The sequence below is a fragment of the Physeter macrocephalus genome, chromosome 16, assembly GCF_002837175.3.
Source record: "Physeter macrocephalus isolate SW-GA chromosome 16, ASM283717v5, whole genome shotgun sequence".
Classification (NCBI taxonomy): Eukaryota; Metazoa; Chordata; class Mammalia; order Artiodactyla; family Physeteridae; genus Physeter; species Physeter macrocephalus.
The window spans coordinates 81,007,331-81,019,805 of NC_041229.1; the positions used below are offsets into that span (position 1 = coordinate 81,007,331).

At 35.2% G+C, this 12,475-nt stretch overlaps 1 protein-coding gene across 3 annotated transcripts in view; it reads left to right on the plus strand.

Annotated features, from left to right (window-relative positions):
- The window catches only part of METTL15 (methyltransferase 15, mitochondrial 12S rRNA N4-cytidine), a 478,750-nt gene that overhangs the window by 250,931 nt on the left and 215,344 nt on the right, over window positions 1–12,475 (plus strand). For all 3 annotated transcript variants that reach the window (XR_003683604.2, XR_008619590.1, XR_003683605.2), the window contains exon 6: window positions 5,690–5,787. The gene's annotated coding sequence lies outside the window, so the exon portion shown is untranslated. The remainder of the gene's footprint in view (window positions 1–5,689; window positions 5,788–12,475) is intronic.

Consider the following 12,475-nt stretch of genomic DNA (forward strand, 5'->3'; position numbering starts at 1 on the left):
CCCAACATAAGAGCACCTCAATACATAAGGCAAATGCTAACAGCCATAAAAAGGGAAATCAACAGTAACACAATCATAGTAGGGGACTTTAACACCCCACTTTTACCAATGGAGAGATCATCCAAAATGAAAATAAATAAGGAAACACAAGCTTTAAATGACACATTAAACAAGATGGACTTAATTCGTATTTATAGGACATTCCATCCAAAAACAATTGAATACACTTTCTTCTCATTGCTCATGGCACATACTCCAGGATACATCATATCTTGGGTCACAAATCAAGCCTTGGTAAATTTAAGAAAATTGAAATCGTATCAAGTATCTTTTTCAAACCACAATGCTATGAGACTAGATATGAATTACAGGAAAAAAAAAACTGTAAAAAATACAAACACATGGATGCTAAACAATACACTAATAAATAACCAAGAGATCACTGAAGAAATCAAAGAGTAAATAAAAAAATACCTAGAAAAAAATGACAGTGAAAACACAATGACCCAAAACCTGTGGGATGCAATAAAAGCAATTCTAAGAGAGAAGTTTATAGCAATACAATCCTACCTCAAGAAACAAGAAAAATCTCAAACAACCTAACCTTACACCTAAAGCAATTAGAAAAAGAAGAACAAAAAAAAAAAACCCCCAAAGTTAGCAGAAGGAAAGAAATCATAAAGATCAGATCAGAAATAAATGAAAAAGAAATGAAGGAAGTGATAGCAAAGATCAATATAACTAAAAGCTTGTTCTTTGAGAAGATAAAGAAAATTGAATACCATTAGCCAGACTCATCAAGAAAAGAAGGGAAAAGACTCAAATCAATAGAATTAGAAATGAAAAAGGAGAAGTAACAAGTGACACTGCAGAAATACAAAGGATCATGAGAGATTACTACCAGCAACTCTATGCCAATAAAATGGACAACCTGGAAGAAACGGACAAATTCTTGGAAAAGCACAACCTTCCGAGATGGAACAAGGAAGAAATAGAAAATATAAACAGACAAATCACAAGCACTGAAATTGAAACTGTGATTAGATATCTTCCAACAAACAAAAGCTCAGGGCCAGATGGATTCACAGGTGAATTCTATCAAACATTTAGAGAAGAGCTAACACCTATCCTTATCAAACTCTTCCAAAATACAGCAGAGGGAGGAACACTCCCAAATTCAATCTATGAGGCCACTATACCTCACCAACACCAGACAAAAATGTCACAAAAAAAGAAAACTACAGGCCAATATCACTGATGAACATAGATGCAAAAATCCTTGACAGAATACTAGCAAACAGAACCCAACAGCACATTGAAAGGATCATACACAATGATCAAGTGGGATTTATCCCAAGAATGCAAGGATTCTTCAATGTACGCAAATCAGTCAGTGTGCTACACCATTTTAACAAACTGAAGGATAAAAACCATATGATAATCTCAGTAGAAGCAGAAAAAGCTTTCAACAAAATTCAACACCCACTTATGATAAACACTCTCCAGAAAATAGGCATAGAGGGAAGTTACCTCAACATAATAAAGGCCATATATGAAAAACCCCCAGCCAACATCATTCTCAATGGTGAAAAACTGGAACAATTTCCTCTAAGATCAGGAACAAGACAAGGTTGCCCACTCTTGCCACTGTATTCAACATAGTTTTGGAAGTTTTAGCCATGGCAATCAGAGAAGAAGAAGAAATAAAAGGAATCCAAATCAGAAAAGAAGTAAAACTGTCACTGTTTGCAGATGACAGGAAACTATCCATAAAGAACCCTAAGGAAGCTACCAGAAAACTACTAGAGCTAGTCAATGAATTTGGTAAAGTAGCAGGATACAAAATTAATGCACAGGAATCTCTTGCATTCCTATACACTAATGGCGAAAACTCTGAAAGAGAAATTCAAGAAACACTCCCATTTACCTCCGCAAAAAAAAGAATAAAATACCGAGGAATAAACCCACCTAAGGAGACAAAAGACCTGTATGCAGAAAACTATAAGACACTGATGAAAAAAATTAAAGATGATGCAAACAGATGGAGAGATATACCATGTTCGTGGATTGGAAGAATCAACATTGTGAAAATGAATATAATACCCAAAGCAATCTATAGATTCAATGCAGTCCCTGTCAACCACCAATGGCGTTTTCCACAAAACTAGAATAAAAGATTTCACAATTTGTATGGAAACACAAAATACCCCATATAGCCAAAGCAATCTTGAGAAAGAAAAACGGAGCTGGAGGAATCAGACTCCCTGACTTCAGACTATACTGCAAAGCTACAGTCATCAAGACAGTATGGTAGTGGGACAAAAACAGAAATATAGATCAATGGAACACGACAGAAAGCCCAGAGATAAATCCATGCACATATGGTCACCTTATCTTTGATAAACGAGGCAAGAATATACAATGGAGAAAAGACAGCTTCTTCAATAAGTGGTGCTGCGAAAACTGGACAGCTACATGTAAAAGAATGAAATTAGAACACTCCTTAACACCATACACAAAAATAATCTCAAAATGGATTAAAGACCTAGATGTAAGGCCAGGCACTATAAAACTCTTAGAGGAAAACAGGCAGAACACTCTGTGACATAAATCGAAGCAAGATCCTTTTTGACCCACCTCCTAGAGAAATGGAAATAAAAACAAAAACAAACAAATGGGACCTAATGAAACTTAAAATCTCTTGCACAGCAAAGGAAACCATAAACAAGACGAAAAGATAACCCTCAGAATGGGAGAAAATATTTGCAAATGAAGCAACTGACAAATGATTAATCTCCAAAATTTACAAGCAGCTCATGCAGGTCAATATCAAAAAAACAAACAACCCAATCCATGAATGGGCAGAAGACCTAAATCAACATTTCTCCAAAGAAGATATAAAGATTGCCAACAAACACATGAAAGGATGCTCAACATCACTAATCATTAGAGAAATGCAAATCAAAACTACAATGAGGTATCACCTCACACCAATCAGAATGGCCATCATCAGAAAGTCTACAACCAATAAATGCTGGAGAGGGTGTGGAGAAAAGGGAACTCTTGCACTGTTGGTGGGAATGTAAATTGTTACAGCCACTATGGAGAACAGTATGGAGTTTCCTTAAAAAAGTAAAAATAGAGGTACCATATGACCCAGAAATCCCACTATTGGGCATATACCCTGAGAAAACCATAATTCAAAAAGAGTCATGTACCACAATGTTCGTTGCAGCACTATTTACAATAGCCAGGACATGGAAGCAACATAAGTCTCCATTGACATGTGAATGCATAAAGAAGATTTGGCACACATATACAATGGAATATTACTCAGCCATAAAAAAAACGAAATTGAGTTATTTGTAGTGAGGTGGATGGACCTAGAGTCTGTCATACAGAGTGAAGTAAGTCAGAAAGAGAAAAACAAATACTGAATGCTAACACATATATGGAATATATATATTTTTAAAATGCTTCTGAAGAACCTAAGGGTCGGACAGGAATAAAGATGCAGATGTAGAGAATGGACTTGAAGCCTTGGGGAGAAGGAAGGGTAAGCTAGGACAAAGTGAGAGATTGACATTGACATATATATACTACCAAATATAAAATAGATAGCTAGTGGGAAGCAGCCACATAGCACAGGGAGATCAGCTTCGTGCTTTGTGTCCACCTAGATGGGTGGGATAGGGAGGGTGGGAAGGAGATGCAAGAGCGTGGAGATATATTGGTATATTTATATTCATAGCTGATTCACTTTTTTATACAGCAGAAACTAATGCACCACTGTAAAGCAATTATACTCCAATAAAGATGTTTAAAAAAAAATTAATCAGGAGAGGGAAGAAGTGCCTCCTGTTGAAAACAGCACTTTGGTGCATCAGCATCTGATGTAAACAATACAACACTTCCACCGAAAATTTCAGAGATCCAGATTTTTGGGCCTTCAGGTTGATCTTTGCTACTGCCTCTTCTGGACTCCCTCAACTCTTTTATGCAGTTTTATTGTAGTGCTTTTCTTTATCTTATAATTATCTATGTGACCATCTCTACAATATATTAGTGTCTTAAGAGAAGGAATATGTGATTTACTTTTGTATCTCCCAAACCTAGCACAGTGCCTAGCATAGCTGGTGGCACTAGAGGTGTGTTTATTAAATGAAGCAATGAATGGATGCAAGAGAATTAATAAACTATTAACACTGAATTAATAAACTATTGACACTGACCTTATTTAAAGGTCAAAATATTTGTTGTGCTTACAGAGTGAATTTTAGTGTTACATTCACATGTGAAAAATTCTTACTCTGTTCTGCTTTGCAACTCATAAAAAAATACCCAGCATGCTCTTTTATTAACTAATTTAATTAAAAGAATGACTGTTAAATTTAACAAATCAGTTACCTTCCTAACTAAAATAACTTTAATTATATGAGTTATTTATATAGATGTTAACCCCCAAGCCCTAACATCAGTTCACTTGTGGGATTTCTAAGAAGTTCAGTTCTGTCACTTTGATGCCTGTGTCCATTTATTTGCTTGTTCCAAAAGCAAATTTAATTATGGAGATGTTCTTAAAGGACATTTTAAAAATGTCACTCCTCAGGAGAGAGAGTGCATGATCCGTGGAGTCATGGAGCACAAAGAGACACTAAGAGGGAGTCTCTTCTGCATTTAAGGGAGTATCTAAACCACATCCAAAAACCTTTTTCTTCTTTATGATTTCCAGGGATACAGTCACCATAACATCTCTTTGTAGCCCATCTCAAATGATCCAGAAATTCCTTCTTTCATTTCCTAGCTTCCTTCCCTTAGAACTTTTCCCCTAGTATGCAAGCATGAGATGGACTCACCAGATATACTTGCATTGTATGATTCTACCAACTCACCTTCCATTCTACTTCACTCCCCAGCCATGGATGATTCGAACTGGGTTAAAAACATGATCCAAGATGAACCAAGCAGATTCTCCATGCTAATCCTTCTCATGGTAAATGATATTTGGATCTGAGAAGCAGTTTGCTAGTTTGTAGTGTATCAGAAGATGTTGTATAGCCACTTTCCCTTGGAGGACAAGAGAGTGGAGAAATCCAGTCTGTAGATAAATGGAATTAATCAGCAACAGAGAGAAGCTCAGGCATGATGTGAGGAAGGAACACTGCATGGTTTCCAGAGCCTTTCTAGAATCAATGAGACCTGTGAAGCAATTATACTCCAATAAAGATCTTAAAAAAACTCTATCTCTATCTATCTATCTATCTATCTATCTATCTATCTATCTATCTATCTATCTATCCCCCCTCCCTGCCTTTGTTTTCTTAAACTAACTAGCTTTGGTTTCTGTTACCTCTTTATGAGGAGTTCTAATTAATACACTACCAGAAATTTATCCTTTCTTTAAGCACATTTTTACTTTTGGGGAAGGGAGAAGAAAGGGGGTGGGGAGGTATGAAGTCTTATGGTATTGCTATTTTATATAATAAATATTTACTTAATGCTTATTACATGTGAATAAAGATGACCATTGTCTCCTAAGAGGTTGGGGTACTGGAGCCTGACTATTATTTCTCAACACACAACTCCTCTAATTAGCAGTCTTCACTCTAGAGCTCCTCATTTGTTTGGACAAGATTGTTGGAGGCTCTCTCTGCTCAATTCTGTTTCTTCTTGCTGTTATCTTTCATAGACATTGCTCCAGTATACTGCATACATTCCTAACTCCATCTCCATGTCAACTTCCTGGAAGACCCAGCCAATACAGATGGCCTTCATAGAAAAATGGAGGTAACATTTTCTTTTATTCAATAAATATGTATTCACTATGAACAATGGCCAAGCAAGATGCTAAACACCAGGTAGTTCAGCAAACAAGATAAACAAAGTTTTTTTTCTTTATGGAACTTTACTTCAATCAAATAGAAATGGCATTAAACAAATAAATTACACAAAACACTGGGCTCACCAAATTATAATTGAGCAAAGAATCACAATTGTGTTATTAAGAAAAAAACAAGGAAAAAGTAGAGGAAACCCTGGATGGGGAAGATGAAATATCAGAGTATGTTGGGTCTCAGTGAAGCAATAAAACCTGTTGTTTTCTATGTTCATCACATTCCTCATTTAGGATTCTGAGCCTGGTAATTGTGGGATTTCTTTCACAAGTACAGAATAATGATGACTTGAATTGGTAACATTATGTCTGAAAAATATATGGGGAACTGAAAAATAAAAAGCAGAAGTTTAACTTGAGCTAACTACTTAAGAAAAAAGAAAAACTAATTTAAAGAAGGATCCCATTGTCAGGAGGATGTAACAGTAGGAAGTAATTGTTCTCCTATGGTTTATATTGGTCATTCACCATCTGGAATCCTGTGTTCAGTTCTGGGGTTCTTTGGAGAACAATTTTAGGAGGTACCAAAGCAAATTGGACTCCATGGAAGTGTGAGAATGGAGAGAAGGCTTTGGATCCATTGGCAAGAGACTGGAGTTGTTCATCCAGAACCAAGCTAATATCCACCTTTAAATAAAGAACAGTGCTATGTAATTAAAACAAAAAAACTCACACCTATTGGTTCTAATTTCTCCTAAGGGTAAGAATAGGAACAATGATAGAAACTGTATGGAAATAGATTACAGTTGAATATAAAAAAAGAAAAAAGAAAACTTAAATTTCTGAAACCTAGAAAAGTGAAGACAACCTAAGGGATTCACAGGACCCCATTAAATGAAACAATACATGCATTACAGAAGTCCCAGAAGGAGAAGAGAGAGAGAAAGGGACAGAGAGCTTATTTGAGGAAATAATGGTTGAAAACTTCCCAATCTGAGAAAGGAATTGGACATCCAAATTCAAGAAGCTCAAAGAACTCCAGCTGGGAAGAATCCAAAGAGGCCTATACTGATATATATTAAAATCAAACTGTCAAAATTCAAAGACAGAGAATCTTGAAAACAGAATGAGAAAGTGACTTGTCACATACAAGAGGGCTCCCTTTAGTGTCAGGGGATGTATCAGCAGGAACATTACAGGTCAGAAGAGAATCTGATGATATATTCAAAGTGCTGAAAGAAAAAAGAAAGCTGCAAACGAAAAACATGCTATCAGGCAAAACTGTCCTTAAAAGATGAAGGCAATATAAAGACCTGACAGTATGAACAACACCACCATTAGATCTGCCTTACTAAAAGTGCTAAATGGAGTTAAAACAAAAGGACACTGACAGCAACATGAAAGTTTAAGAAAATATAAAGCTCTCTGATAAAGCTAAATATAAAAACAAACAAAGAATACTGTTATGGTGGTGTATAAATCACATATGATTCCTTGTTTAGAATTTAAAGAATAAAGGCATAACAAATAATTACAAGACTATATTATGGATACAAAATATAAAAATGTCATTTATGACATGGATAAACTGGAGGGAGATATGTAAAGGAGATTTTTTGTAATTGAAGTTAAGCTGTTATCAGTTGTAACTATAAGATGTTTTATATAATCCATATAGTAACCACAAAGAAAATACCTATAGAAGATAGACAAAGGAAAACATAATGGAATTAAAGCACATCACTACAAATAATCAATAAAATCTAAGGAAGGAAGAAAGAAATGAAATGAAGGACAAAATAAGACATACAGAAAACAATGAACAAAATGTCAATAATAATTCCTTCTGTATTAGTAATTACTTGAAATTTAAATGGATTAAACACCCCAATCAAAGACACAGCATGGCTGAATGGATTTTTTTAAAAAAAGCAAACAAGATCCAACTGTAAGCTATCTACAAGAGACTCATTTTTGATATAAAGACACACATAGGCTGAAAATAAAAGAATGGAAAAAGATATTCCATGCAAATGGCAGCAAAGAGAAAGTAGCGGTAGCCATATTTAATACAGACAAAATAGACTTTAAGTCACAAATCATCACAAGAGACAAAGAAAGACATTATATAATGATAAAAGGATCAATTCACCAGGAAGATATAACAATTATAAATATATATGCAACTAACATCAGAACACCCAAATATATGAAGCAAACATTAACAGAATTGAAGGGAGAAGTAGACAGTAACACAATAATAGTAAGAGATTTCAATGCCCTACTTTCAATAATAGAAAAACCAGACATAAATCAATAAGGAAATAGAGGATTTAAACAGCAGTACAGACTAATTGAATATCGCAGATATATACAGAGCACTCCACCTAACAGCAGAAAAGACACTCTTCTGAGGTGCACACAGAACATCCTCCAGGATAGATAACATGTTAGACCACAAAACAAGTCTTAACAATAAGAAGATTGAAAACATACCAAGTATCTTTTTCTGACCATAATGGGATAAAACGAGAAATCAATAGTAAATGGAAAACTGGAAAATTCACAAATAACAACAAAGGATGAAAGAAGAAATGGCAAGGGAAAATAGAAAACATCTTGACACAAATGAAAATGAAAATACAACATACCAAAACTTATGAGATGAAGACAAAACAGTAGTAAGAGGGAAGTTTATGGTGGTAAGCACATATTAATAAAGAAGAAAGATCTCAGATCAAAAACCTAACCTTATACCTCAAGGAAATAAGAATGAAGAACAAACTAAACCCAGAGTTAGTATAAGCAAGGAAATAATAATAAAGTAGAAATAAACAAAATAAGAAATAGAAAAACAATAGGAGAAAATCAACAAAATTAAGAGTTGTTGTTTTGAAAAGATCAACAAAACTGACAACCCTCAGTTAGACTAAGAATAAAAGAGAGAAGACTTAAATAACAAACATCAAAAATGAAAGAGGAACATTATAGCTAAACCACAGAAATTAAAGGGATCATAAGAGACTTCTAGGAACTATTATACACCAGCAAATTGGATAACCCAGAAGAAATGGATAAATTTCTAGAAACATACAACCTCCCAAGATTAAATCATGAAGAAATAAAATATCTGAACAGACCTATAACTAGTAAGAAGATTGAATCAGTAATAGAAAACCTCCCAACAAAGAAAGACTCAGAATTAGAAGGCTTTACTGGATAATTCTACCACATATTTAAAGAAAAAAATATTAACACCAATCCTTCTCAAATGCTTTCAAAAAATTTAAGAGAACACTTCTAAATTGATTTTATGAGGTCAGCATTACTCTGGTTTTTTTTTAAATTTTACTTTGTAAAAATTTTTGGCTGTGTTGGGTCTTCATTGCTATGCAAGGGCTTTCTCTAGTTGCAGCGAGTGGGGGCTACTCTTCGTTGCTGTGCACGGGCTTCTCATTGCATTGGTTTCTCTTGTTGCAGAGCACGGGCTCTAGGCATGTAGGCTTCAGTAGTTGCAGCATGCAGATTCAGTAGTTGTGGCACGCGGGCCCTAGAGAGCGTGGGCTTCAGTAGTAGTGGTGCGTGGGCTCAGTAGTTGTGGCTCACAGGGTCTAGAGCACAGGCTCAGTAGTTGTGGTGCACGGGCTTAGTTGCTCTGCAGCATGTAGGGTCTTCCCGGACCAGTGATCAAACCCATGTCCCCTGCTTTGGCAGGCGGATTCTTAACCACTGTGCCACCAGGGAAGTCCCAGCATTACTGTTATATCAAACCAGACCAAAGAAAAACAAGAAAAGAAAACCACATACCATTATTTTTGATGCATATTAATGCAAAAAGCCTCAACAAAGTACTAGTGAACCAAATTTAACAGAGCATTTAAAGGGTATTTACTGTGACCAAATGGAATTTATTTCTGGAATGCCAAGATGGTTCAACATATGAAAATTAATGTAATACACCATTTTAACAGAATGAAGGACAAAAATCAAATAGTCATCTCAATTGATGAAGAAAAAGCATTTGACAAAATTTAACACCTTTCATAATGAAAACACTCAACAAGGTAGGAATAGAAGGAAACTACCTCAACATAATAGAGGCCATATATGTAAAATCCACAGCTAACATCATATCAATTGTGAAAAACAGAAAGCTTTTCTTTTAAGATCTGGAACAAGGCAAAGATGCCCACTCTTACCACTTCTATTCAACATAGTACTAGAAGTCCTAGCTATAGCAATTAGGCCAGAAAAAGAAATAAAAGGCATCTGAGTTGGAAAGGAAGAAGTAAAATTATCTCTGTTCACAGATGACATGAGCGTATATGTACAAAACCTAGGAGATTCCACCCACAAAATACTAGTAGAACTAGTAAATGAATTCAACAAAGTTGCAAGACAAAATCAACACACAAAAATCAGCTGCATTGTTTACACTAACACTAAACAATACAAATATGAAATAGAAAAAAAATCTAATTTATAATAGAATAAAAAAACTCCTTAAGGTAGTGGGGAAAGAGATAAGAAAAAATTGAGTAATATATATGAATTATGAATGATATAGTCCCTGGTTAATGTATACAAATATATATACACAACAAGATAACTAATAAAATGAAAGGCATATACTGAAGACTATAAAACAATGATGAAAACTTAAAGGAGACAAATAATTGGGATTGTTAAAATGTCCAGACTATGCAAATGAGCGACAGTTTCACTGCAATCCCTTTCAAGTTTCTGATGGCATTTTTTTGCAGAAATAGAAAAAAGTATCCTGAAATTCATATGGAATCTCAAAAGACCCAACTAGTCAAAACAATTTTGAGAAATAACAAAATTGGAGGTGTCATATTTCCTGATTTCAAAACATATAATAAAGTTACAGTAATTAAAACAGTATGATACTGGCATAAAAACAGACATATAGACCAAGGAAACAGAACTGAGAGCCCGGAAATAAACCCTAATGTATATGGTCAAATTATCTTCAACAAGGGTGCCAAAGCTACACAATGGGAAATGGCTAGTCTCTTCAACAAAGGCTGTTGGAAAAACTGAATATCTACATGCAAAATAGTGAAGTTGGACTCTTACCTTATACCATGTATAAAAATTAACTCAGAAGAGATTAAACACTTTGCTATAGATTGAAGATTTGTGTCCCCCACCCCCAAATTCATATGTTAAACCCCTATCCCCAATGTGATGGTGTTTGGAGGTGGAACATTTTGGAGATGATTAGGTCACAGGATGGAACCCTCTCGCATAAGATCAATGCACTTAAAAAAAGAGACCCTAGAGAGTGTCCTTGCCCCTTCCACCATGTGTGGACACAGAGAGAAGACAGCTGTACTTGAACCAGGTAGCTGGTTGACTTTCACCAGACACCGAATCTCCTGGCACCTTGATCTTAGACGTCCCAGCTTCCAGAAATGAGAAATAAATTTCCGTTTTTTGTAAACCACCTAGTCTTTGGTATTCTGTAATAGTAGCTTGAATGGACTAAGACAGAAATTGGTACTAAGATGTAGGGTCCAATTCTAACAAATACCTAAAAACGTGGAACGGCTTTGAAACTGGTTAATGGGTAAAGGCTGGAAGAGTTTTGAAGTGCATGCTAGAAAAAGCCAGCATCATTGTGAGCAGACCATTAAGTGTGATTCTTGTGAGAGCCCAGAAAGAACAGAGAACTGTAGAAAAATACTCAACCTTTTAATTATTTTTAAATTTTTAATTTAATTTAATTTAAAAAATTTCTTTCTTTAATTTTTGTACTTTTGAAATTGTTTCTGTTGAGCATATATTGATCTTACAATCAGGGAAAAAATGGCTGTCTATATATATCAGTTTCAGTTGTTTTTTTTTTTTACATCTTTGTGTGTGTGTGTGTGTGTTTAATTTTTTTTAAAAATATCTTTATTGGAGTATACTTGCTTTACAATGTTGTGTTAGATTCTTCTGTGTAACAAAGTGAATCAGCTATATGTATACAAATATCCCAATATCCCCTCCATTTTGCATCTCCCTCAAACCCTCCCTATCTTACCCCTCTAGGTGGTCACAAAGCACCAAGCTTATCTCCCTGTGCTATGTGGCTGCTTCCCACTAGCTATCTATTTTATATTTGGTAGTATATATATGTCAATGCCAATCTCTCACTTCGTCCTAGCTTACCCTTCCCTCTCCCCAAGACCTCAAGTCCATTGTCTACATCTGCGTCTTTATTCCTGTCCGACCCCTAGGTTCTTCAGAAGCATTTTTTAAAAATATATATTCCATATATATGTGTTAGCATTCGGTATTTGTTTTTCTCTTTCTGACTTACTTCACTCTGTATGACAGACTCTAGGTCCATCCACCTCACTACAAATAACTCAATTTCGTTTTTTTATGGCTGAGTAATATTCCATTGTATATGTGTGCCACATTTTCTTTATGCATTCACGTGTCAATGGACACTTAGGTTGCTTCCATGTCCTGGCTATTGTAAACAGTGCTGCAATGAACATTGTGGTACATGACTCTTTTTGAATTATGGTTTTCTCAGGGTATATGCCCAATAGTGGGATTGCTGGGTCATATGGTCGTTCTATTTTTAGTGTTTTAAGGAAACTCCATACTGTTCTCCATAGTGGC